General features: G+C 39.4%; 1 protein-coding gene across 5 annotated transcripts in view; it reads left to right on the forward strand.

Moving 5' to 3' along the window:
* Positions 1-23,846, forward strand: part of pvrl2l (PVR cell adhesion molecule related 2 like) — a 204,684-nt gene that overhangs the window by 60,941 nt on the left and 119,897 nt on the right. Inside the window, exon 1 of one of the 5 annotated variants that reach the window (XM_073858551.1) lies at positions 10,670-10,799. The exons of the other annotated variants lie outside the window; for them this stretch is intronic. The gene's annotated coding sequence lies outside the window, so the exon portion shown is untranslated. Of the gene's footprint in view, positions 1-10,669; positions 10,800-23,846 lie in introns of those variants that run through there. 5 annotated transcript variants of the gene reach the window in all.

Consider the following 23,846-nt stretch of genomic DNA (forward strand, 5'->3'; position numbering starts at 1 on the left):
TGGAATTAATGCCTTGTTTCCCTTAATAGAAGGGTTGTAATAGCCGGGCTGTTTTCGGTGACCCTGACCACACGAGTAATGCGTTTCTAAATGACGCTGATGGCCGGAGACACTGCGACTATCAACAGTAGAATATGTCATGAACCGAGTTTGAGCGTCCTTTGATCGAGAAGACTCCCACACGGACCGCTGGAGACGGTCCAGGACCTTCCCTGTAAAATGATGCGGTTTGATGACTCCATTACAGGCCACGGTTACAAGACTTTATTAGACGGGATTTGTTCTCCGGGGATTTTTAGTAGAACCAGTCTTTTGCACGGTCCATGTGCAGATGACAGCCTGCGAGGGGTTGCTTAATTAATCAGCTCAGTGACAAGAGGCAGAAAGTGTGGCTTTAGTATTTGTCGGTGCAGTAGTGCAGCAAACCGTAGATAACTACTTAACTGCTGTCATTTTAACCGATACGGATTAAATTTTAGTTTGAGAATTAAGTGTGAATGGAGTGAGCACTCGGGTGACAAAGAGAAAGTCAAATAGCTCATTTTGAATTAAATGAGGCACAGGTGCTCAAGAAAGGCAAGAGAAAATGAGAGGAGAAAAGGCAAAAAAGTAATTAAATCTAAAGTCTGGGAACGACATACGGAAATGGGGAAAAAAGCAAGAAATGAGACAGGAAGGGTATGCATGCTACAGAGGACGCACTATTAGATGGCATCGCAGATTGCGCAAGACCAGCTGGTGAAGAGGAATCAGAAAAAGAAGTGAAATATGAAAGATAACTTAAGTGAGAGAAAGAGTGAGAGCTCGATTGATGAAGTCTATACAGCACTTAGACTCGAATGAGAGCGAGAGAGAAAAAAGTGTGGGGGGTAACCTCATTATAAGTGCTGGAATCTAAAAACAGGAAAACTGAGTGCGAGTCTGACAGGGAAGGTGTCTGTAAAGCTCGCTAATGAGCTGACGTGACGCGGGTTTGGTGCGAGTGTAGATCAGAGATGGCAAGACCCGCACGGAGGTGATGATGAAGATTAGGAAGGCCTGGCACCGGAGTTTCCAACTGGAAAAAGCTGCCTTGAAGATGGATGAGGCACAGTTCCACTGCAAATTAAACTCCACACCTGCACACAAACCGACATTGGATCACGGACACCGGGGGTTGGATCAATAGCTTTGCCCATCACAGGCATGTACCTCAGCCTCTGATCTCAGCCGGCAGCAAAGCTAGACTGTTATTCGAGACTTTAGGGCTCTTTATGCACCACTACGATTCGGTGTGGTACTGCGCTGCGAACTACTTTGTTCCATAGTGGGTTTAAGTGATTTGAAGGAATATCAGATTCTGCTTGCGCAGATCAGTAGATCTTACAACTTGTACGCTTACTTCTCACAGCAGATTTCTCTAGAAAGTGTTAGTTTAGCCACAGGAAACTTAAATGGGAAAGTTCAACTTTGAAGGTGGAGATACGTTTGCTTGTTATTGTACTAAAGAGAGGAGAACTTCACTAGACATGTGTGAGCTCTCCACCCATCATGTTATTCATTGTTCATGGAATTCATTGTTTAAGACTGGTTCCCACTATACCAACAAACTTGGACATTTCAAACATTTGCAATATTTGCATTTTGGATGTGGAATGTCGGTAAAGTACAAACATCAACAAGCTTATAAGTAGATTTAATAAAGCCAAAAACTAATATTTGGTGTTTATCGAGGAAGTGTGAACCCTTTAAAGGGGACATTTCACAATACTTTTTTTTAAAGATGTCAAATAAATCTTTGGTGTCCCCAGAGTTTGTATGTGACGTTCTAGCTCAATATGCCATAGATGATTTATTATAGCATGTTGAAATTGTCACTTTGTAGGTGTGAGCAAACGTGCCATTTTGGGTGTGTCATTTTAAATGTAAATGAGCTGATCTCTGCACTAAAAGGCAGTGCTGTGGTTGGATAGTGCAGATTAAAGGGGCAGTATTATCCCCTTCTGACATCACGAGGGGAGTCAAATTTCAACTACCTATTTTTTCATGTGCTTGCAGAGAATGGTTTACCAAAACTAAGTTATTTGGGTTGATCTATTACACATTTTCTAGGTTGATAGAAGCACTGGGGACTCAATTATAGGACATAAACATGAAAAAGTCAGATTTTCATGTCCCCTTTAAGGCCGAAGTATATACTGTAAAAAGTGTAAAAGTTGGATCAACTTAAATTACTTAAATTCGTAACACCTAAAAAATTACATTTCATCCAGCTTTTCACTTTTTTACAGTGTAGTCCCATTTTCATGCATATGCGAGGGTCTGCGTACAGTGCGCAAGACGCTTTTTTTATCATCAGAAGAGTGTGCGCACTGCTGGATTTTTGAAACCCAATGTACGTTGTACTTGTAGGTATACATGCGCCTACAAGAGAACCCGACATGCATACTTTTTTTTAAAAAGAAAGACCCCACCCGAGACAAACCAGAGAACATTACCCCCGAGTCCGGCCCAGCCCAGAGTCACTTTTTTACCCAACTGAACCTGAATTGTGTACCGAAGTGTGTACCAGTCAGACAGAAAGAAACCTGGTGGCCTCGCAACCAATTTTGCCCACTGCTCCATTTATTTTTTTATTGTTTATCTGCCAGTGACAACAATGTAACCACTATGTGTGAAACCCAAATTGACGGTCAGGCATGGCTTAACAAAAATTAAGTTCACGATGGTGCAAGCGCAAGGACTTGATGCACACATGCAAGAGTTAGGGGCTTTTCACACCAAAAGCGTTTATGGCAGTTGCAGGCGCCTTTTTTAAATTGTATTTTATGGGCATGGAGCGTTTGCGCGCTGTTTATGCGCGCCGAGCGCCTTGCGGTTTTTGCCACCAGCCGCAGCACGCGCTTTTGAAGAAGCGCTGAGAGCGGAGAAGCGTCTGACGTCATTTGTGTCTTTCCACTCGCTCACTCTCTCCTGCGTGTTTGTGCACCTGTCACCCTCAAACAAGGTCAGAGCAAGTGCCCTCTTTTTACAGTTTCTGCTAATATGACTGTTAACAGCAAAAGAGCACTCGCACTTCAATATTTGATTGACAAGACCGCTGACTCTGTGGTTGCTTAGCAATATAAAGCCGTATCGCGCCTTGCATTTCGAAGCGTTTAAAGCGCGTTTGGTGTGATTAGCCCCTTAGGGTCTTCTCGGGTCCGTTCCGCAAAAACACATTCATTTTAAATTACCCAACAATTGAGGCCGCTAATATTTTGCCCGACCCATGTCCAAGGTACACATGAAACTTTTAGACCTGAACCCCCTGGGGTTTTGGATCTAAGTGGACCCGTGAAGACCCCTACTGTGTACACATACGAGTGAAATAAAAAAAAGTTTACTCCAGGCTTTAGATGCTCTCCAGACACGAGTCAGGCATCAGTCCACTCTGTTTGGTCCATTTGCTTTTCTAAACCACAGAATGGCTTGTATCATGTATCGTGTTGTGCTGATGTGGCTAAATATCAATATTACCCGACACAATTTAAGTCGATAACAGACTGCCAAGTTTCTGAAATGTGTTTATGGTTTGGAGAGCCAACGTCCCAACCTGCACTGAACCAGCGGTAAACCTTGCAGATGTGCACCAAATCTGTGTTGTTTATTGAACATTTTGGATGAATATTTAATAAAGCTTTCATCTACAAGTGGTGTTGTGCTCTCAATACCACAACCCATTTTGCTGTACATGATTTAAATCAGTGTAGAAAAAGCAAAAATAAACAGAATGCAGGTTCCATCTGGGCTTGCATATGGCAAATTGAAAGATATAAAGGGGTGGTAGACAGAGAGGCCAAACTGAGCTTTAAGGAAAAGGAAGGAAGTAGGATGATACCCCAAAGCGTTTGATAATATCAGAGATCTTGACTTTGCTTTTTCAGCCTTTGGACTCTCTTCCTTCCAGTTCGCATGCAGTTCTAGGCCATTTGTTTCATGATTAGCCCCCCATAGGTTCGTCCGACCACCCAGTGAGGTTTGCAGTCGAGTGTTTCTCTGGCCAAATACGACAGGCCTTCCTGCCACGATTGCCCTGGTTTTTCCTGATAAGTGCGAAATTAGCACAGCGGAGGTTGCGGTGAGCAAACTGCCGTTTGGAGATGCCACAGACTCCTGCTTGGGGATTGCCAACTCACACAGGCTCTTTAATGTGCGGAAGTACTCTTTTCCTTTGAGTCTCGGTGAAGATTGATGTGCTGAATTTTGTGTATTGTTTTAAACCCCGGTGCCATGCATGTGCTGCCCGGGCCTTATGAAAAGATTTCGTTGCTTAAGTCGAGCAGGCACGTGGGTCCAGAAGGTTTTAATGCAGGCAGTCCATCTTTCGTTGCTAGCGGTATGCTCGGCTTTTAGTGTGACGAATGGATGTAAGCATTATTAAAAAATAATGTACACATCAGAGAGTGCAAGAGAGCGAGAACGCAGAGGAGCTGTAGCTGTCAGAAGAGTGTTTCTACTTGTAAGGAAATTCTTCATCTTGTTTACGCTGTGTCTTGGAATGGGTGATTTGAACAGTTTGTTCCCAAAAAACAAGGTAGAATATAAAAATGAGAAAGGTTGTTTGGTTATCTTTCATCCTTGTCACATTTTACTTAAGTTGATAAGAAATTGTGTATTATTTTTTTGGACATTTTACTGTTTTTTTACATAAAATTATCCTACATATCCACAAGTTTCCTGCATCAAAAGTGGGCACGTCTTCCGGTTCGAAGTAAACAAGCGGGAAGCATAGCGGGATGTGACACTAATTCATTCATTAGTTGACAGTCACTAACGATATAGCGATCCAAACTTGCTAACGTCTAACGATGTGGGAACACAACCTCAACGAAAAACAAAGTGTGAAATAACAGCAGTTGTTGGTGGGTACGGGTTATGTGTTGGTTTCTTATCCACGAAGTGAAACGAGCACACAAACAAGTGTTTTGGGGGTGTTTTTAAGTTTTAGTTCTTCAGCCATATTCTCTTTGATTCGTCGTATTTGGGAGGTGATGGAAACTGTACAGCAGGAACACTTCGATTTAGTTTTAGGCTTATGTTCAAAAAACTCGTGTTTAAGCCACCAAACTAGTTTATTCCGGTTATATGTACAACCACAAACAGCACATGTTGTCCCTGAGCTCCGTAACGACATCTCTCATAAAGATTTGCGACTTTAAATGGTAAAAAATTATCCGAAAAACACCTAACCTGTTCGCTATACACCACACAAAATACCATTTATATACTAATTCCGCCGCCTCATCGGAAGTTTCACCCACTTTTTTTACAGTAATGGCCCTCGGAAACTTGTGGATAGTATAGTATAAAATATAACCTTTATCTATAATATTGACTGAGTACACTGCAAAAAATGACTTTCTTACTTAGTATTTTTGACACAAATATTTAGAAATATTTAAATCAAGATGAACTTTCTTGATGAGCAAAATTAATTAAGAAAATAAGTCTTATGTATAGACAAAAAATATACAATTTAAGTGAATTTGTGTTTAAAACAAGCTAAAATGGGATGAGAATTTTTTTTCTTGAATTAAGCTTAAAAAAAATGTAAACTTATTTTTAGATTTTTTTCTCACCCTATTGGCAGATATTTTTGCTTGTTTTTAGCACAAACTCAAATAAATTTGATATAGACCCCATAATGTATATATTATAGTATTATTATACATGATAGTATTACTATACATTATATTACAATGTATAATAATGTATAATATAATATATAATAACACTATTATATTTATATATTATATATTATATCATGGTTTCCAGGACAGGGTTTAGATCCAGGACTAGAGTGTAGTTATATTAAGGGTTGCAAAATTCTGGGAATATTGGAAACTTTCCATAGAAATTACACAGGAATATTTGGAAATTGTGGCATACAAATGAAGATGAGTCTGCTGTCAAGGAAGTTAATATTTGTATGGGATAGTTTGTTATTCAACCAAAATGTACAAGTTTTCCTATAATTTCATAAGTTTCCATATTGGAATATTTCCCGAGCTTAGCAGACTGACATTAAAACGTTTTTTTGTAAATGCCTTACAAAAACATTCCTTGAATGCATCTTGAGACAAAACAAAGGCACTGATATATACATTTAAAATATGTCAGAGCAAGCTGTTTTCAGACATCTCAAACATTCATTTTAATCCGTGACTAGAGCTGGTGCGAAAAACGTTGATGAATAGATGCAGACAGTAGAAGAGGATAAAAGAGGAGTGTCAAAGTACAAGGCAGATGGAGAGGAGAACAGATGTCACATTCTGAGGTAGAAGCTTGGAGGCAGAACAAAATAACTATTTGACAGCATACGTGTGTGAGCAATCCAAAAGTTGGAATTGTGTGCCAGACCTTTTGGAGCAGTTTAGGCAGGACTGAACCGCACCATGTTTTAACTTTGTAGACCGTCAGACTTTCTTTAACCTGTCAGTCTTTCTCGTTCAATCTCTCCTGTGTCTTTCTCCATCCCTCTCTGTTGGCACTGTATACTTGGTTGGCGTAGAGACGTACGTGCTTGTCGCCAGATGTGACTGTGAACGAGCAGCTGTTGCTCTGACACCCAGCTGCCTCCCCTCTTACTGTCGCCTTGACGACAGCGACTCCCATCACCGCAACAAATGTTCCTCGAAAACAAGGGGCATGATCGAGATGCAACTCCTTTTTTTTCTTTTTTTCCCCTGCGCCCCCTTCTTTTGATGCGTCGGCACACTTGTTCACATCGGCCTTTGATCAGATCCTCTTTGTGCTGGTGTGATTTTTATTTTTTTCAAAGTGAATAAGGGCGATCTTTCTCCTCACATCTGCGGGATATTGTTAAAGCCCTTTTCTGACAAACCCAGATGAGCTTGTTAGAAGCCAATCAGGAGACGGATGTGTTTGCATAAAGATGAGCGTGCAATAGGGTTGCAATAGAAGGACATCGTAACAGAGCGCCGGTCTGGGATCAGAATCGCATCTGCACTCTCTGATCAAAGTAACTGAGTTAATGAGCAAGAATAATCTACAAACATCCTTTCCATTCAGACTGGATGAATGTGTAATTCAAAACTCTACGGTTCTTGATCGTAGGACATTGTGTACAAAAAATGGAGGATTTCAGAGGTGGCGGTGCAAAGTAATCTTGGCTTAGGACGTTTAGATGTATCGTGATTGAGAGGCATAACATCTGTGTGTGAGATATGTGCTTATGTGTGTCTGAAGAGGATTAGCGTGTGAAAAGCTGAATGAAGGGCTTAGGAATTGAGGGAATCAGTGGGAAAGTAGGTGTGATGTGATGGCATCCGTGCTCAGGATTTTGTTTGTTCCTGTACACCCATCCCAAATGGACCTTGACCCTAAAGACATGTTGCGGATGTGTGGTCCCAATCCAATATAAGTATCTTTGGTTCGCACAGATATGAAGTCCATGTCCTGAGATCAAATTATCGGGTATTGCTTTGCTTTGGTGGTGAAGGATGTGCAAGGGTGTGATTGACAGCCAGATAAGCCAATAGTGTAGCCAATCTTATTAAATGAAGGTAACGTCCTTCACGCTACACAATGTGCAAGCACTCACCCAAGGTGACGCTGATCTACTATAATTAGTTTTCAATGGCTCTCTATAGATGTTTGTTTTATGCACAGATGGATCCTTGAAATCCCATGATCTATAGTTGTGAAGCTATGCGGGAGAGAGAGAGAGCCAAACCCAAGATTGGGTGCTTTTAATCAGAGCATAGCTTGCTATGGGGAAAATGCGACAAGCAACCTAATTTAGAGCTCCAAATCCCAAAGCCATCAATGTGTGTGCGTGTGTGTGCCGGTTTGTCTACGCATAATAACACCAGCGAATGGAAACACCTGACGTTCAGCCCAGATAAGCTGTAGCTGGGTGGTTGTTCTGCCTCGTTCAATTCCAAATACCGTGTTATGATTAAACGGCTAGATATAAAAATCCCCAGCCTTGCTCGACATGAGATTTTCTCTCATCTGTAATGAGAATAAAAAAATTGCTTACTGTAGAGACTATGATGCTAAGATCTGTTTGTCCACAGGTGCACCTCAACCTTGGCTCTCGGCGCATTTGAGAGAAATGTAATCTCAAAAGGGGAATCGTGAACAGGAAAATTATCCGGTGGTTTCGGTTCAATTGCTCGCTCACTTCCTCGTGGAGTATTGATGTAACACGCTAGCTTTGACACGGCCCTTTAATTGAAGTGTGGAAATTACTTTAAAAGTAATGAAGAGGTTTGAAGATGTTCAGTGTCTTTTGTAATCCCTCCCATTTCTTCTGCTCACTTGTTAACCTCTATTATTCTCAGGGTGCATAGTCGGTGAAGTGTGCTCGGCAACAACCGTTCTCATTTAGGGGCTAATCACCCGGGAGGCGAATGCGCTATTTTACCACAGCGAAAGCTCATAAAAGTACACTGGGAATTTTCTATAAATATGAATGCTCTGTTGTGAAAGGAGCTACCATCTGTTACACCGCCATCTCTTTTCCAAATTGTTTCTTACCAGGGATCCGTGCAAACTGTGAGTTCAGAGGCTACACTCGGGATTTAGTGTGATTTAGTGCTTTTGGGTAATGTTGCAAACACGGTTGAGTCTCGACAGAAGCGCTTGGGGTGAATGCATGCATGTGTGTCTGGGTTTGTTAGGCTTGGGTGTCTTCCAAATAGATTACTGGGACTCCATTATGAAACCGTATTTACTAGGGCGGCACGTTATTGAGATTGCATTAATAGCGATAGCTTACTAAAACCTGCGGTATGCGATACATTTAACAAATGTAGAGCACAATCGTATTGACTATTTAAATAGGGGCTGCACGAATAATCGTAAAAGATCTCTGTTCAAGCACCCACATGATTTCATTCTTAACTTATAACGCTTTGTCTGTCTATTAAACCGTTTACAGAAATATTAACAGAACATTGAAATATCGCGGAGTCAGAGCGATCATCATGTAAAGGATTTTTAAACAGTGGGTTGTAATGCTGCGTTTACACCAGCCGCGTTTGAGCCGTCAAAATCACATCTCCCGGACTAGTTTGCCGCTTGAACATTTTGAATGCATTCACGCATCTAGAGCGAAGTAGACGCGTGTAAAAAGGAGGCATTTGACGCGCATCAGAGGCTAAATCCGACGCTTGTGGGAGGGGCAAGTGCTATGCGGTTGTCTGTTTGCAAGATGGCTGATGTTGATCGTGCATTCATCGAGAGAGTTACCAGTCTGTAGACGCGTGAATGAGGCGGAATCGCGTCTACCTTGCCGAGCTAAACGCCTGTGAGACCTCCAGACACGCGTCAACACGTCTTCACATTGACTTAGCATTAAAATCACTCGCGCTTGATGCCTCTACCGAGGTTGGTGTAAATGCAGCATAATGAAAATTTTTACTCGCAAGCTTAATCTGCGCTTTAAACGCGCCGTTAAAACGTTCACGCACTTTGGTTTCATGGTTGCTCAGGCGCTGTTTTGAAAGCGCGGATGAAGCTTGCGTTCATTATGCTTTGCTTTCACGCATGCGCAAGCGGTGCATTTGAAGCACGGATAAAACTTGTCTCAATTGTTTTGCTTAATTGTAAATCATTGAATCTTTCGGATTTAAAAATAAATTCTTCAAACCATTAATGGTACATTCACACAGGGCATATTAATATAGCGTTAACGCTTCTCATTTACTTGTAATGGGTGACGTTATGCTTTGCCAAACTGAATTGTGGATCCGTCGCCGTCGCATCACTGCCGTTGCTCGCGGCAGAAGTTGAAAATTTCTCAACTTTTCAAGTGCCATTGCATGCGTCAGCCAATCAGGTCGCCTTTTGCAAATACCTATTGCAAGCCAGCCAGTTACGTTTATGCAAGACCGGAGCATGTGTTGCGGACACTGTGATTGGCTGTTGGCCACGTTTCAGACAAGCCTTCCGTGAAGCGTTAACGCTTTCGCCCTGTGTGAATGTACCTTGAAACATTTTTAAAGAGATGCAGCAATTCATATTTTGTCTCCTATTAAATTCTATTTTATTTAGTTGGCATTCAGGATCTTGGGAGAATATAGATTTTTAATTAAAACTAAAATGCCGTGATTCTAATTTTCCAGAATCATGCATCCCTAATTTTAATTATAATATTTATATAAAAACTGCACCCATCACTGTATCATCTGTTTGCGTTGACCTATTTGAATGATTTTAATACTTCACATTAAAGTAGTCAGTTACTGCAAAAAAAAAAAAAAAACATTGCTATATGCGTATTGTGATATGCACATTTGTGATATACTGTCATTTCGATGTCCTGCTGTCTAATCTTTACATTTCTGACCCTCATGGAAACACACTTACTGTAGAGGTACAATCAGGTGTCTCCTAATTGTTTCCCATTCACGGCCGAAACGCAGCCACTTAAGTCACTTGCATACACCTGCACACTCATCCGCCTCCATTACACCCACGTGTCTCTTTAAACGTTCCAATCCAGTCACATTTACATCATCATCCGCTGCCTTCTCATGTTTGCTATGCTGAGGTTTTCCCATAATGCGATTTAACCTTTAATTCAGCAAGAAAAAAGACCACATTGCTAATCCGTAACACACGAGTTTCTCTCCCCACCCCCAATTTTCAAGATTTCTCGCTAGTGTAGTCTGCATCTACTTGGGAATTCTGGGAAATGCAGTCTTGCTGCAAAGGGATTTGGAAGCGAACGCACCGGTCTGGGGAATTCGCCGCAGGCACGCTGTAATTATGGTGGCGGTGGCTTTTCTTTGTGGCCCTGACGTGAGGTAATATGGGAAAATCAATGCTTCGCTCTTGCTGCGGAGGGAATATATTTGTCCAAACACTCGCTCGTGCTTGTGCGCATTAGACACAGTCGGGCCCAGCGACAGCGCTGTGCATTGCCTGTCCTTTGTGTGCTTGTGTGGCTTGTTTACATGCTTGTAAGGTAATTGCAGACTTGTCCCTTTTTAGACAGAAAGCACAGCAAACAACACTTGTCTTGAATCAATTCTAACAAAGTGATCAGACCTGCGCCGGGCTAATGAGGAGAGAGAACCGATGACAGCAAGTAAATATGTTTTAACAACCGCCCATGTCTCAGTTCTGTTCTAAGTGGTTTTTCCCCCCTTCAGCTTTCATCCTCATTCTGTGTTCAGTGTTAGCGTAAGTGTACAGCCAGAGGATAGAAAACTGCTTTTAATGGCACTCAAATGAGCATTGCTGTCCAGCACCTCGAGGCCGCTGGCAACACGGCACCCAGCTGGCAGAATAATGGAGGTTTATGTGCGTGTAGCCACCTGCCTCTCAACTGCAGTTAGTTTGTCTCGTTCTTTGTTCTTACTTTTTCTGTCTGTGAGTCGCAGATCACTTGGAGTCTCAGTGGATGCTATAAAATGTAACATTTGGAAAAGTGAATTTAAGACATTGAAAGGCCATGATAGGTCTTAAGTAGAACTGAGAAGTCTTAAATGTCATTTGCTGATAAGAGAGCGAGACCATAGATTCTTCAGATGCAGTATTTCTGTAGCTTAACTGGTAGAGCATCATGTTAGCAGCTTAAAGGTTCCAGGAACACACTAACAGTGCATAAAGCTATACATATCGGTAAGTCGCCAGAAGTATCTGCCAAATGCATAAACGTAAATCATAAATATTATTTAATAAATATGATTGGTTGGTGTTCCTGTAGCTCAATTGATAGTGCACATGGGTTTTACTCCCAGGGAAATGGATAAAGTGCATTCACAGTAGGCTATACATTTATAAAGGGATAGTTCACCTAAAAATGAAAATTCTTTCATGTTGTTACAAACCTGTAAAAATGTCTTTGTTTTGATGAACACGAAGGATGATATTGATAAATGTTTGTAACCAAACCCCATTTACTTCCTTAGTATTCTTTTTTCTACTATGGAAGTTATTGGGGTCATGATCGGTTTTGTTGCACATATTCCTGAAAATATCTTCATTCATCAGAACAAAGACATTTATTCAGGTTTGTAACAACATGAGAGGGAAAAAAATGATGACAGAATTTAATTTTTTTTGTAAGCTATCCCTTTAAGGCTGCAACCACACAAAGCTAGAGCTTTCTCCAGAGCTATCCAATCTTTTTTCCTCATTCTAAAAAAGTAAACATGCCGTCATCTCAAAAAATATTTGTGTGTGCACAAAACCACTGAATTCGACTCGTATCAATGTTGTATACATGCTAGACCAATATGTGGCGCTGTAATTCTGCCACAGAGATGCACTTAAAATGGAGAAGACGACTTTGAGCATGCGCATAAACATTGATGTCCACATTTGTTGCTCACTGTAGTAGATTTTGCTTAAGTAAAGCTAACTGTGGGTTCACAACAACTGCGTTTGCGGCATCAAATTTGCGTGTTCTGCGTCTAACATTTTAAGTTTACTTGCTTCATTCGTGCGTGAAAGCCGCACGTGAAATTCTAGTCATCGAGACGCAGAAATTTGCGTCATGGAAGGGGCTTATGCTACTCCTGTAATCATGTCACTACTAGAGCAAGCTCCTGATTGGTTAACATGGGGCGTTTTTTCGCCAAAGTAAACATTTTTCAACTCACGCATTTCCCGCGGCAACGCTCAATTCGTGGCGCAGACCATAGATATGTATAAAGGCTAGATGGCTCAAGGCGGAGTCCCTAACGGCATCACCTGGCGGCCATCTTACGACAGGGCGCTCGCTCACTCGTAGCATTGAGTTTAATGGTGCAGGTACTTTTAAATGACCATAACTTGCTCAATTTTCTACCGATTTTCAAACGGTTTGGGTTTTTACAAACGTTATTAACGTAGCTATAATTCTGGATGCTTTAACATGTTTCATGAATTTATTTTTTATTTTTAGTATAGGTATGCAGTGTCATAGGTACATCTTTGACGTTTATAACAAACCAAACCGTTTGAAAATCGGTAAAAAATTAAGCAAGTTATGGTCATTTAAAAGTACCTGCATCATTAAAACTCAATGCTACGAGTGAGCGAGCGCCCTGTCGTAAGATGGCCGCCAAAATGCGGACGTTGCACTCAATTGGCCAGCAGCGCGGACGAGCCATCTAGCCTTTATACATATCTATGGCGCAGACAAGGTGGAATCTCGCAGCATAATAGGCTCGCCACCCTTTGCAGCACGAACACAAGCATTTAGTCCGCCAATTTTGAAGAGGGTTCCATTACGTGATATTACTTCCATTACTTCCATTACGTGATTCCATTAGGCTCCCAAAACGCAGATACGCCGTTCAATTTTTATGTATACAGCTAAACATGTCGTCTTTTGGCTTGGCTCAAAGTCGAATGGTTTACCAAAACTAAGTTACTGGGTTGATCTTTTTCACATTTTCTAGGTTGATAGAAGAACTTGGGACCCAATTATAGCACTTAAACATGGAAAAAAGTCAGATTTTCATGATATGTCCCCTTTAAATCCAGCAGTTTGTTAGTAACGTACTATTAATGTATATGTATCTAATTTATTAGCAACAGTTTGTTCAAAGAAAAATGAATATTAAATAAAACTATAAAATAATTTGCCTCATGCAAAGCATTCTGGGAACTTTTCAGTTTTTTTCTTTAGATTTTTGTTTCGGGAAATGCTTTGCACAATGCTGTACTGTTTATAGTTTTTCCTGTAAAGAAAGTCTTGTTAATATTTAATGTTCATTTATTTTTTAACCAACTGTTGCCAGTAAATAACATACATTAAAATCTACAGCAAGTTACTGGCAAACTGCTTCCAATTATACTGTTTATTTTTAACAGTGTTTGCCTAGAATCAGTTTAAGCTCATAATCTCAAATAATAATACATGTGAGATTTTATTGTTGTTTATGGTTTTATAGTTTTTCTGTACCCATTTTGGCCTTAATTAATTTACTCCCCTGTGATTTTATTTTTGCTTTGTTGCTAAATTGGTCTTAAATGATTTTTAATTGTTTTCAAAATCCTTTAAACATACAGATCCCCGTAACGTGGTTCACTTATCTACAAAACACAGCCATCTACTCAAATACCAACTTTCTATTTCTGCTCATCTTTTACTTTCCCACCACTTCTTTTGCTCCAATGTGCTCTCTTTCTTTCATTCTCACAGCTTTCTCTCCTCCACCTGTTCACCTCTGGCAGATTGGCTGCTCTCCTCAACTCTGCACCAGCTTTCTCTCTCTCTCTCCTGTACCTTTTTTCTCATTTCTCTGCATCTTTATTCTTTTATTATTCTTCTCTTCTGCTCCTGTGCTCTGCAATTCCTTCACCCCGGCTCCGATGTCTCTGTTCCACCCTTTCACCTCGTTTTTTATCTCTCACACCATCCTCTGCTGTTTCTCTCTCATTTTCAGTCTGTGCATTCATTTTATTCTACCTTTCTTACTTATGTTTCTTTGCCAATCATTTTTAATCATTCCTTTTCTGGTTTTGTTTTCTTTTATCTCCCCATTCCCCATGTCTTTGGGGAACTGGGTTGGGATGATATTCAGGAAGCTTGTTTAAAATTGTGTATAAATATAATATGTTTTGCCTTTTTTCGTAGTAGCCAAAGCTGCCAAACACTTCCTACCCCTCATTCTCATTAATGTAATACAAAAAAGTTTTATAACAGTAAGGATACTTCATTAAAAGTATAGTGAAGTACAGTACATTTCTGTATATATAACAATGAGTGTCTTGAAAAAATTGCTAAAAAAGACGAAAACGTTCATTGGTCGGTGACAAAAATGGTTTAAAATTTTTTTTTTAAAGTGTTTTAAAAGCATGCATAAGGTATATTTCAATGCACATAGTGTATTTATGTTGATTTTATGCCATAAAAAAATTACATTTGCAACATTTTTTGTTAAAGTTAAGAGCTGAAAATGTCAAATGGTGTAACCGCCAATTGTGCCAAGAATGAGAAATATTAAATATTTTATTTACCTTGATGGCATGTAAGTAGAGAGCCCCTAAGGTGACATTGGAGTAAAAAAAATCTAAAGTTTAGTTTCATGTGCTCACGTGAAACTTTCATGATAGTTTCACGTGCGCGCACGATAGTTTCACATGCGCACACGATAGTTTCACAATGGCACGCGAAATTAAACTTTAAGCGTAATCATCAAAAATAATACTAATAATAATTGTATTATATGTAAATGTAAATTTTAATGTGTTTTTGTAATATTTGTAATAGTCCTGACATATGCTGAAAACAGCTCTGTTTTCTAAACAATTTTTGACAAATTATGTAAAAATTTATGTAAAAAAATCATATTACTCTAAACTAGATGATTACATTTTATTCCACATTTTTTATGAATATATTTATATTTTCATGAAAATAGTACTAGTTACACCAATTGAGACAGACCTGTTACACCACATGACATTTTTGCAATTATCTCCCAAATATTCTTTCAAAATGAAATAAAAACAGAAATTTTAGACTTGGTCATCAAAAATGAGAATGCATGCAAGTAATCTGCAAATTTATTTTGAAATTTTAACCCTCTTAGATTTAATTGAACCATACGGACACAAAATAATTAACGTCACGCCATTGACCCTCATACTTATACATTAACTCTTTCCCCGCCATTGACGAGTTATCTCGTCAATCCGCAATACCGCTATTATGCACTTTCGCAACCTTATAAAACCCGGAAGTATCACCCTAGGGCAAACAGCTGTATGTCCGTCTAAGTTTTAGGATCGCTCCGCATCTGATCTCTATCAAAAGTCCTTTACAAAAATGTAATTATCCCAGCTTTTTGCTCAAAATTTTGTGTTTTTGAAGAAACCTACCCATGTTTGAGAGGTGATAAAAGAACTAATGAAGGTAGGATGAAACGTTTTTTTTTTTGTTTGTTTGAAATCAGAGGGTCTTATTGTATGTTTATATATTTAAAATATATCTATTTTCTAGGAGACATTAAACTTTTGTGGAAATCATGAGAAATGCTGGCGGGGAAAGAGTTAATACCGTTTTGGGTGTGTCTGAGACTAGGGGCTCAGTTATGGTTTTCAAAACATTTTGACAGATTGTGACATTCCCCTAAAAACCTTTTTGTTTACTTGCCTTCTCCATTCCCTTCACCTCCCTTCTCATCGGTTCTTCCCTCCCTCTCTTCCTCGGGTCAGGTGCTAGCAGCATAAATGTAGCCTGTCAATAATTTAATAAGAGAGGAGTACCTCCCCCATTTTCAAACAGTCATATCAATAATACATGACTCTGAATGTAGAGTAGGCTTGTACACCCAGCCCTTGCTTTTTGTGTGGAAAACAGCTAAATGAATATCTAAATAAGAGGACAGACACATGCACACAAACACACACACACACTGAACGATGGTTATGGCAAATAATTTATGTGTCCTAAGTGTAAGGACCACATCTAGGGTTTGTGTGCGCTGTGTACATATACGCCTCTCTGAAGACAAGCATTTATCATGTGTAATGCGTGAAGGCAGCCGTGCTTTTTGTTTCCATTTTCGAGCTCTCCCACATGGGATGAAGAAGTGGGACCCTACTGCACATGTGCACAAACACAGGCACGCACATGCATTCAGTCTCCCGGGGAAAAAAGATGGGCCCTCGACTGCTGTTACTGCGGTTTCATGGGGTCCTCGGGGAGGATTGAGAAACAGCACGTCTAGCTCACATGCACAAAAACATCTAGAATCTAGTGCACCTTAGACATTTTGAGCGTGCTTCATAAACTCTCATGACAGTTATGACTCTTACCCTCGGTTATTCGTGCACATTCATATTTTACCTCTGATATTACCTTGTGTATAAATATGCTGCACACATACTCATAAATAATATAAAGGTTACATAGATTTTTGACACCTGTATGGTTTGGTATAGAAGCTTTTACATGTTTCTCATGCACAAAGAAGGGCAAGTAAGGGAGAAATTGTTCATTAATTGTTCACTAAAAGTTAGCTAGTTTAAACTTTGTCCCCTCCTTAGGGCTTTTAGTTTTTCAGCAAGGGGATTACAACATAAAACACATCACATAAAAACAAGCAATGCACAACATCAGTTAAATAGAAAAACAACATCATTATAAAGCTAAGTTAGGGAAAGTTATGAGTCAGTGAGGCAAATGAGGCAAAGTCTGTCGTTTATCATGGAGAAGATGAGATAGATAAGATACAAATTATATGTTATTGGGGAACCGAAAATGTTTTTTTCTATATCAAATGTCTTCAACTTTTGTCAGGCAAAGGACTCCTTAAAGGGATAGTTCACCCAAAAATGAAAATAATGTCAATAATGACTCGCCCTCATGTCGTTCCAAACTCGTAAGTCCTCTGTTCATCTTCGCTACACGGTTTAAGATGTTTTATATTTAGTCCGAGAGCTTGTTGACCCTTCATTGAAAATCTATGTATGGTATACTGTCCATGTCCAGAAAGGTAATAAAACATCATCAAAGTAGTCCATGTGACATCAGTGGGTCAGTTAGAATGTGTTGAAGCATCGAAAATAAATTTTTCAAAAGAGTCCACCCCGATGTCTATGATGTTCTGATGCAGAGATATAAGGCTTTGTTTATTCCATTGATGGGTACTGTAGTTGGTTGCTAGGGAGAAAATTGGCATCCACTAGTGATCGTACTCCAAGCCACAAGTAAAACGGTCCAACCCCTGTTTCTCTATGAAGTTCTGATCCCGAGATAAAAAGGCTTTGTTTACTCTGTTGCTAGCGTGCTCATGTTTGGTTGCTAGGGGTGTGGCTTAATACATCTGTAAAGATCCTGAGAGACGGATTGGATGCCTGAGTAAAATGAGCCCACCCCCATGTCTCTATGACACTGTGGTACAAAGATATCCATCTGGGCATTATATAATGGCAGTCTAGGTTGCTAGGGCATGGCTTGGCAGTGGCCAATGATGATGCTCCATAGGCTACTTGTCAGCATGAATGATATCAACCAACTTACATGTCTCCATGACATTCAGATTTGAAGATATAACTGTTTGAATTTGATGTTGCTAGGGTGCTCAAAAGTGGGTGTTAGAGTCCACCCCCATGTCTCTATGACAATGTGCTGCAAAGATATCTATCTGGGCATTTTATAACATCAGTCTATGAAATATGTTGCTGGTGCCCAAAATGGTTGCTAGGGGCGTGGGTTAATAGCTCTGGGACGATCCTGAGCGACTGATTAGATGCCCGAGTAAAATAAGTCCAACCCTTTGTCTCTACGACACTGTAAAGTGATGATATCCCATCTGGATCGTTTTTATTTTCTTATAGGGGTGTTTCCTGCCCCATTATAAGCCAAGGGGGAATTTGGGTGCCTTTTACACTCCAGGGGTACAATGTACACCCCAATGTGATGTATGTTCTTACAGAGTCTGCAAACCTCTTCAAAAGTTGCAACCCACATTTTTCTATAAAATCCTCGAGCGGAGTTATGACCCGCCATTCTATGGGATTTTCCGAGTGTGTTTTTGCCCCCCTTTCTTGGGTCTACGACAAAACATGCGAGACGAGTTACGTGCCGAAAAAGTGTCCAGAGTTTGAGGAATAGTAATAGTGATGCTTTGCATAAATGCAAGGACTACTAATAAAAACAGTAATGGTACCACAGACCCCCTGGATGCCCTGTTGAAGACCTGTGTTTTATTGCATCACTATGAAGAACCCCATTTAGAAACCATTATTTTTAAGAATGTTGACTTAGCTCAACACTTAGTGTATGAAAGGAAAAGCTCAGTATAAAATCCTCTTGAGCTGTCTAGACAGTATTTCAAGGCAACAGGAGCATGCTACAGAAATAAGGGCTTTTCCAAAAGCTTTCTAGCAAAATTATTACAGTGCATGGCCAAAATTTGATGTAGCATCACATTGACTCTTTACAGCAAAGGGAAAATGCATTAAAACAAGCTCTGTGAAAAATGTCCACACTGTCAGGATAAAATACAGAAAATGGTCCCAAGCTATCACTGGGGCAGAAGCCTTTGAGAATGTCCTATTATGCTGCATTTAGGTACACACATGCACTTTTTGAGGTAGTATATGAACTCTTCGGGTGCAAAGGTGCTCCCAGTGTCAGCCTGGGACCATGTTGACTGTTTTTCTAACAGATGATGATTACAAATGCATTTCATTCAGTAGTGTGTGCCATGTTTATGGTTATTAGAGCATAATTAGCTCGGTTGATATTAATATTAATTCTCGTCTCCTGTGTGGTTCTCGTAAGGATGCGTTCCAAATTGATCACTTATGAGCGTCCATCCCAGTAAGGGTCCTTCCTAAGTGGCTGGTTTTGGAACGAGGCAGAAGTGTAGAAAACTGAAATCAGCCAAATTGTGATGGAAAGAAGAGATGAGAGTGTCCAACACGAGCGTGTGCCAGAAAGCCGTATGTAAGGCTAATGGCACACTTTCCATTTTAGAGAGAAGGGCTAGCCGGGAGATAAAGGGCCGGGGATGAAAGGGAGAAAAGCTAACAAAAGATAAAAGAATGAACTGTAAAGTGAAATGAAAGTGAAGTGAAAAGAATAAAAAAAATTGAGATGCATGAAGTCGATGGCGGTAGACAGACAGAGAGCGATAGAGATGAAAGGAGGAGAAATGTGTATGGATGGCTAAGAGGAAGACACAATGTGACCTTGAAATAAGGGGCACTAGAGGGAGAAAAATAAAGATGCAGGAGAGAAGATCTGCTTTCTGTCTGAATGCGAAAAGAGCTTCGGGCCGTGTGCGCGCTTGGAGCTAGTGTTTTATGTCTAGATGAGGGTGTGTCCCTCGGTGTACTTTTGACAGGGGGTGTGTGAGTGAGAGATACAGTGGGTTTATAAAGGATAGAAGATTACTAGGTAGTGAGAGACAGTCGAGTGTTCGATACAGGCAAGGGAGGGATAAAACAGCGTTTGGAGTTTGTTTCACAATTTCACTTTTTATCCAAGCAAGTGATGAGTGAGAGGTTCGGGGCTGTAAGGATTTGCCAGACTTGCGAGAAAGAAAAGAGACTTGGATGCCAGGTCTCTTGCATAGAGACTGGAATATCCTTGCATTGTTTCTGTCCATGGCCATTTTGCTGCGATCGTTGTGCCTTATATAGCTAATGGATTTGGAGAACTAGAGGTGTGTATGTCCTGTGATGATTGGCGCGCATACACATTCAAGGTCTTTATTATTATGGCATACCATCATTATACCTGCAGGGAACGCAAAGGTCATAGGCTTCAGCCGAGGGTTCACATACCCATTATAACAAGCTCTACTTCTCTTCTAGTTTTACTTATCACCTTCCTTTCTTACATTTTCCCTGCCCTGACCTGCTCTTTTCCTCATGGCCTTTTCTTCCAACCCACTGAAAGATTAAGGATTATAACTTACCTCGGATATAGCGACTGAAAGTAATTTCCCTCACGTGAAGGCTTTGGGTATCAGTCAAAGTTTTCCATTTACTGCATATATCCAAGTGTAGTAACGAACGCATGACGTCGTCATAGAAAATGCATGGTCAGAGATTCTCATAACGTTCACCCTGTGGTGGGAAAGAAACACATTCCTGTGAAATTCCGAAAGCGTGTGCTCGCGTGGCGTTCACCGTGCTAATTACTTTCCAGTCACTCTGTACACTTCAATGCCTGTTAACTTTTTCAAGGCTTTCGCACATATGCGCTCGCAACAGGCTCAAGGCTGACGGGTGCTAGAAATACTTCATGGGTTGCATTCCCAAGGGTCATGAATTTCAGCAAAGTTAAAGCCCAGGAGTCCCTGTCGGCGCACATGGCATAATGTCACGTATGTCGAGATGGAGAATGAGTTCTGGCACAGGAAACTTGAGGCTGGCTTAGGGAAAAATAGGTAAAATTGATAGTAATATAGTTTTTCTATAACAAAGCAGATGATAATAATAATAATAATAATAATAATAATAATAATAATAATAATACAAGTAATAACAATAATAATATAAATAATAGTAATAATAAAAGTAATAGTAATAATAATAAGTTATTATTATTATTATTATTATTATTATTATTATTATTATTATTATTATTATTTTATTATTGTTATTGTTATTATAGTTAATAATAATAATAATAGTTATAATAGTAATACAAGTAATTCCAATATAATTATTATTATTATTATTATTATTATTATTATCATTATTATTATTGTTATTATAGTTAATAATAATAATAATAATAATAATAATAATAATAATAATAATAATAACAATAAAATAAAAATATTATTATTATTATTATTATTATTATTATTATTATTATTATTATTATTATTATTATTATTATTATTATTATTGTATTATTGTATTATTTTTATTATTTCTTTATTATTATTATTATTATTATTATTATTAATAATAATAATAATAATAATAATAATAATAATAATAATAATAATTATGATACTATAAAAATTGACAATAATAATTATAGAATTATTAATAATAATTACCATAATGATTATGATAATAAATAATATAAATACAAATAATTAGTACAATAATAAATTACATTTTAATGAAGACACAATTGTTGGTTTAGGTTGTTACTTTACGCATATGTGGGTTTTAAAAAATCTGGTCTTAAATCATGTTTGTATTGGTGCAAATTCAACATCATTGCATGATATGTCTTATTTGCGCAGTGTTTCCAATGTCATAAACATGTTACCAACAGTGGCGACTAAACAAAATGTGTTTGGGGTGTCGTGTGGCTCGTCAAAATGTTTTCTGTGCTCCATGGGAACCTTTGTGCATCTTGTGTCATGTCAAAATACATGCCTGCTGCAAACGCATCGAAAGGGTTCCTGATAAAAGGGATGCTCACGTGTCACAAGATACTTACTTAAGACTAAACTCGAGTATCTAGCAAATGCGAGCGTCTCTTTTATTATATACCCTTACGAAGCATCACACACGTAGCAAGCATGCATTTTGACACGATGCGCAATGCACATAGGTTCACATGACGCAGGGAACACACATTTTGACATGACGATCCACACACATGATATTGTTTTGACGAGTTTAGCATTCGTGCCTCCTAAGAAAAAGAAATCACAGGTGAACGAGTGGGGATGGGGACTATTTCACATATTCATATGTATGGCCTGAGCTGTGCAATTCAGTAGAGGCGGGGACTAATTTGCATATGCATAGATTCGCATATACTAAATGAAGCAAGGGCGTAGTTACATTGAAGCTGTTTTAAAGTATGAAAAAATCACACTGACAGGTACAACTTTTTTTTAAATGCTAATATGAGACTCACAGCAAGACTTTAAATGTAAATCTTAACGTTGAGGCATATTTTAAACCGTGTAGTTAATGTGGTAATAGACGCCTCAGGAAAGTGTTTGTTCTGTCGTGCTATATTTGACTTTACAGGTGTTAAAATATGTAAGCCTTGCTGAACAGATGAGCTTTACATTAGTACATAAGCTTATGTGCTCTTGGTAAATTGCTTCTTCCCCTTAAATGTGGTTCGTTTGTCATTCTTGAGTAAAGCACCTGTCTTGTGCATATGGTGTCACATCACTCATTTCAAGACCTACGCCTAGTAGAAGAAAAGTTGAGGCTGGCTGCGAGAAAAGTAGTAGCAAATGTGATAATGTCGGAGATATTTCATTTTATAATAGTCTGAAGAGACAAGTCATTGAGTATGTTCTGCTTCGCTCTTAAATGATTTCTATATTAAAAGTATTGTGTATGCATTACGCATTACGTTTATGCCTTTGGCACACATTTTTATCCAAAACGACTTACAGTGCATTCAGTCTGTATTTTACATTGTAGTTTGTGTAGCTGTATACAAATACAGTCATATGTAGAAGTTTGGGCACCCCTGACAATTTCCATGATTTTCATTTATAAATATTTGGGGTTTGATTTCATTTTGATTTATCAAATAACTGAAGGACGCTTCCTATAGCCTGTAATGAGTGTCTGGATTCTGGGTGAATGTATTTTGGACCATTCCTCCTCACAAACATCTCCAGTTCAGTTAGGTTTGATGGTTGCTGAGCATGGGCAGCCCGCTTCAAATCACCCCACAGATGTTCAATGATTTTCAGGTCTGGGGACTGGGATGGCCATTCCAGAACATATCAGAATGTACTTAATCCTCTGCATAAATACCCGAGTAGATTTTGAGCAGTGTTTTGGGTCGTTGTTTTGTTGAAATATTCAGCCCCGGCGTAACTTAAACTTTGTGACTGATTCCTTAACATTATTCTGAAGAATCTGCTGATATTTAACCAGATTCCCAGTACCGGCACTGGCCACACAGCCCCACAGCATGATGGAACCTCCACCAAATTTGACTATGGGTAGCAAATTTTTTTCTTGGAACGCTGTGTTGTTTTGCCACCAGGCATTATGCCCCTTGTTACGACCAAATAACTCAATCTTTGTTTCATCAGTCCACAGCACCTTTTTCCAAATTGAAGCTGGCTTGCCCAAATGTGTGTTTGCATTCCTCAATTGACTCAATTGACACGTTTGTGGTGTGTCAGAGTCCTGCATGGGTCCATTTTTGGAGACCCGCCCCCACCCGTACCCCCAAAGTTCAGCACCAGATCTGAACTGTCACCCGTGATAATATCAAAATTAAATCCGCACCCGCCTGGACCCATTAATATTTGGCCCGTTACCCGACCAGTACCCGCACACGCATAAACCACACACGCTAAAAGCATTCCAATTATAGTGCTTTATTTTTTATTTCGTACCTCTCTCAACATCACAACAGCGTCATGAATGGGCTAATAAAACTAAAGTGTGTTTGTTTTGTGCCATTCAAGTAGCCTATCATTGGCACAAATGGAACCTAATAA

The sequence above is a fragment of the Misgurnus anguillicaudatus genome, chromosome 20 (genome assembly GCF_027580225.2).
Source record: "Misgurnus anguillicaudatus chromosome 20, ASM2758022v2, whole genome shotgun sequence".
Lineage (NCBI taxonomy): Eukaryota > Metazoa > Chordata > Actinopteri > Cypriniformes > Cobitidae > Misgurnus > Misgurnus anguillicaudatus.